The sequence below is a fragment of the Montipora capricornis genome, chromosome 2 (genome assembly GCF_036669925.1).
Source record: "Montipora capricornis isolate CH-2021 chromosome 2, ASM3666992v2, whole genome shotgun sequence".
NCBI classification, from domain to species: domain Eukaryota; kingdom Metazoa; phylum Cnidaria; class Anthozoa; order Scleractinia; family Acroporidae; genus Montipora; species Montipora capricornis.
In genome coordinates, this window is record NC_090884.1 from 47,610,351 (window position 1) to 47,615,350 (window position 5,000).

General features: G+C 39.4%; 1 long non-coding RNA gene across 1 annotated transcript in view; it reads right to left on the reverse strand.

Moving 5' to 3' along the window:
- Window positions 1-5,000, reverse strand: part of LOC138025048 (uncharacterized) — a 13,165-nt gene that overhangs the window by 445 nt on the left and 7,720 nt on the right. Inside the window, exon 2 of the long non-coding RNA XR_011127133.1 lies at window positions 459-550. This is a non-coding gene — a long non-coding RNA (uncharacterized lncRNA). The remainder of the gene's footprint in view (window positions 1-458; window positions 551-5,000) is intronic.

The window sequence follows — 5,000 nt, forward strand, 5'->3', positions numbered from 1 at the left end:
GCGTGATATGATCAAGTTAAGCACTGGTCAAGACCAATGAGGTCGATTTACTCCATGCTGTTGGTAAAATATTTGCGTAAACACAAAGAACCCAGAATAATCTTTCGCAGATATAGCCTGCAAACAGGCTCTTCAATGGATTGTTCATAGACGTTTGCTCCGGTTTATTCTTGAATGCCCCTCACCCTCCTCGAAGGTTTTGAAGCGATACCCAAAAGATTTAGATCCTGGTCACGGGATATTCTGGATGAGTTCCTCAGGAAGACTTCTTGAATCAAATGTACTTTCTTTCAAAGTTTTCTAATGGTCACCTTGACATAATGCCTTGAAGTTATAAATATTATAGTTTCAAATGGCAGTTCTAGTGGTGACTATGAATAAGGTGATGATCAGATCGGTATTCATTGGATCAATTTGCTACTGAGGATGAATGTAATTTCACAAATGGCTGCAAGTACCTCCTGATTCGTTTCAAAAAGACTATTGTACAATTTCTTCATGTCCGTATCAAGGAGTTCTCCAGCCTATGAAGCAGCCAGGCATCAGACTTCTAAACAAAGACAAAACATTCAAAACATTCATTCTCACGTACTTACATGGACCATCACTTAGATGTTGTTTCCTTTAACCCTTGCACTAACCTTCTATAAGGTAAATGACTTTCAGAGTTTTTAAGACACTTTGTGCTGTCTTCATCCCATTATGCCACCATCCTGAATAAAGGTGGGTAGACACGAGGGGTCATGTTGCAGGGACATGTTGCAACGACAAAAAACTTGTGTAGTGCACACTGAGGGAGGCGACATGTAGCAGGGACAAAATCACAACATGTGCACACACATGAAAATATTGCGGGTACATCTTTCAGTGATATGTTGCAGCGACACGTCCCCGCGTGTGAACTGATACTTTTATAATTGTGCAACACCAAATCGGGGGTGATTTTGCGACATGTCCCACGAAGTTCAACAAGTTGAACTTCATGGGACACGTCGCTGCAACATAGCGCTGCAACATATCCCTGAAACATGTACCCCCAACATACTCATGTGTTTGCAAATGTTGTCAGGAGCCCATCAGTAGGAGCCTCCATCTCCCACTTTGTTTCTATGAAGTAGCGTTTTTCCTGACCTTTCTATTTTTAGAACCACTTTCGCGCTATTCGTTGTCATGGTAAACACCAATAACAATTCAGTAGCCAATCAGCGCTGAGGTTTCTCTAGTTTTTCTCGCATTCGGCCGCCGACTTGGATCGCCCCTTCATGCGGACCACTTAGGGTACACCTTTAATTACCGCAGCAAATTTAAAAAAGTTATTTCCAAAAATAGATAGGTCAGCAAAAGCGCTACCTCACCAAGGGAAGCCAGTTGGAGGCCCCTACTGATGGGCTCCTGATGTTGTTGGATTTTGTCCCAGCTGCTACATGTCCCCGCTACACGACCCTAATGCATTTCGCCTCAGTGTGTACTACACACATTTTTGTCCCTGCAACATGTCGCTGCAACGTGTTCCTGCAACATGAGTACATTGCCCCTCTTTGCGTTCAGAAAACTATTTCAATGAAAATTATCGTCTTACGTGTAATAAACAGCTCACGACATAGAACGTGCTTTGTACGGGGCTTTATTCACTCGTTGTTTGTTTTAAAACCCTCACTTGCTCGTACTCGGTCGTTCGGGTTTTTGACACAAACAACTCGTGAATAATTTCCCCGTACGCCGCACTTACTATGACGTAAACTATATATACACAACAACTGAAATGTACACAATTCTTGTGTTACATAATTTGGACAGAAAAAATAAAGTAATGAAAAAGGGGAATCAAGGCACAATATTATTATATTCAAAACAAATAATTGCTAAGCAGTATTTATTCCGTTTAATTTTTTAATCAATAGGCCATTTTTGAAATATCAAATATTCAGCTTGATATTGAGGCAGTGAGGACAAAAAGAATAGAAACACGTTGGAATGAATGTGAAAAATATTTGCATATCATCCACTTTCCTTTGTTTTTGTCCTCAGAACCTCTCTTTCAAGCTGAATTTGAATATATCAAAAAGGCCTATTATCATTCATCACGCTTATGTCCGGATTCCGGATTCCACATTCTGGTATAACTATTGCGTGGATGCGATGCACCTTATCTTTTGCCTTGATACGATCAGCTGCTATGGCAATAAGAGGCAATAGTTCTGCTTCAAGCCGGGATGCAGATGCAAATATTGAACTTGCACTGAAGGCCGCTCAGGAGTCTTTTAAAATTACATGTATATTTAACAATTATGTACCGGGCATACCCCGGGAATTCGACTCCTTTCCCCGCCTGGCGGGAGGGAATTTGGTCAGGTTAGTCTTCCTGGGGGCGGGGGTTTGATCACTCATAGGAGGTGGGGAAGTTGATCGCTAGCCTCAATTTCATGTTACCTTTCCACGTGGGTTGATAAATCATGGCGGAGACAAACTTAAATGTATTCAAAGGTAAGGATTGCGCATTCGTGGTTGATTGCAGTGGTTGAAAAGCAAAGGCCTACACAAACTTGTTCCGTATTTGAAGGTATTAAGAACCAATTTATATTATCTTTGAATATATAAATGTACTAAATTGTTTTTACAATATAAACAAGAATTCAATAAAATACCGACGTCGCCGGATACGATTTAGGACCGTTTTAAACGTCGCATTTCACATGTGCCGAATCTAATGCAAAAGAGCGAAAGCAATAGATTTTTCTCATTTGCATCAGATTCGGCACATGAAAAATGCGACGTTTAAAACAGGTCTTATACAGGTCAATTACTTTGACCGACCCGGTGTATTTATGAAGATTTTAATACATTTGCCACGATTGATATGTAGGTGTATAAATAATGGAATGAATGTATGGAATGTATTTAGGTGCCGTTGCATGAAACTCCGTAAAACCAATGCATTCAGTTTATAAAAATCTGGTAATTTTCCCGGGGGTGGGGGGATTTGATCACCTCAAATGGACCCATGATTAGGCATTTGAACAGCTTTTTGGCCTGTGGAGGAGGGCATTTGAACAAAACTTTTCCAAAAATTCAAATGCCCGGGGGGTTGCCCGGGGGTAGGATGTTGAAGCTTCACTTTGACTGGTACATTATGCTGCGAAATCGCGCGTAATATAGCCTGATACTTAGCCTCCGCAAGATTGAGCAGGATAATTGTTTTATTGTTCAACACATAGATGACAAAGCAAAAGTTGCTACGTGTACTGCGACACACAAAATTACGTATATCGCAGGATATACGTTGAGTACGCACGACGAATACTGAGCGCGCTATGACCATATTTGGACATTGTCACAATGTGTTAAGGAGGCTCGAAAGGGTTTTCAGCTGAGCGCGCGCGCGTAAGCCACACACGCAATTCGTAAGCTGCTTGCGTCAGCTCATGATTCAAATGGGTCACCAGAAATAAACAAATACCGCTAATTTCGCTTACCTTTCTCCAATTCCTATATACATGGAATATAAATAGACATCTCCTATTCACGGAAATCACGAAAATTTTACTTAAACGGTTTAATAGTCGCTTAAATCCGTTTGTGTTGACCTGTAGCTCCACTCGCGCGCGGACTCGAATGAGCGGGTGACGCATGCGTAAATGCTGATCTTGTAACCCCCTAATTTTTCCTGATTTTGCAACTTTCCTCGTTTATATCTCTGATTCTGGACGGTGAATTTTTTTCATTTTTTGCATGTTAGCTTAGATTAATTTAAACCGTTTGTCTTTAAAATTTAAAAAAATTCTGTAGGTGAAAAAAAAAATTAGAGTCACAATTCAAAAAAACTTATTTTTCTGAAAAACTGACCTACAGATTTTGTTGAATTTTAAATATTTTAGAGAGTATTTCTAACATTATCTGGTAACGCTGAATGGGAAAATTTCACCGTCCCGTTTCTTCAAAAAGGACAACATATGTTGATTTTAAGGCTCAAAGAAATGCCTAATATCGTTGCCATGGTAACATTATTTTGGAGGAAAACATAATGTGAGAAATCTACGATAGGTACTTAATACCCTGGCCAAATTTCGTCTTGATATGGTTGCCCTAACTGTATCTAAGGACAGAATATGTTTAATTGTTTTTAAAAAAGGAGAAACTATTTCGAGCCTCCTTAAATAATAAATATATTTCTGATTTTTGTTTTTAATGTAAATGAACAATGAAGCGAACTGTTCTTTTTTTCTTTTGAAGTACATTATAATTGGAACAGAATCTTTTTATGTTTTTAATAATTTTTGTATCAACTGACTGATTTTCAATAAAGTTTTATAATAATAATAATAATAATAATAATAATAATAAAATAATAATAATAATAATGAAATAATAATAGCAACAACAACAATAATAATAATAATAATAAAATAATAATAATAATGAAATAATAATAATAATAACAATAACAATCAATACTTGTATTCTTGTGCCCAACTTGGCGGCCATACTCCAGCTAGTTTACAGCGTACATCTTTAACATTGGAAAACAAAAAAAGCAAGGTGACACACGCTAACACCATTCCGGTGTGGTCAACATATCACCTATGCGCACAACCATTTCACCCGGTCAATTAGCAGCCATGGACAGCTGTTTCCGTCTTGCCACCTTCCCATACGCTTTTCATGGGAGAAAGGTTCTGCTGTTCGTAGCCCAGCTTACCACATTTGCTGTGTAAAGCTCCCTCTTAAAGGGGTGTTTAAACACCCATCGGGTATGTGAGCTACACCATGCTGCTGTGGCCTAGCGAAAGGAAGGGCTAACCCAGGGCGAAGCCCTATCAGTCTGTTTTTCCTTCTCGCTTTCGCTTGTGTTATCGCTACTTTGGCCTTTGGCCTCGCAGTGTTATGTCAAGTGCTGATGTTGATCCCCAGCATAGCTGGGCTGAAGATATGCTAGATGATATGTCTGTCGTGTCTTTGGATGATTCTGTTCCTCCGTCTGATGCCCAGATGGACCGTCCTGG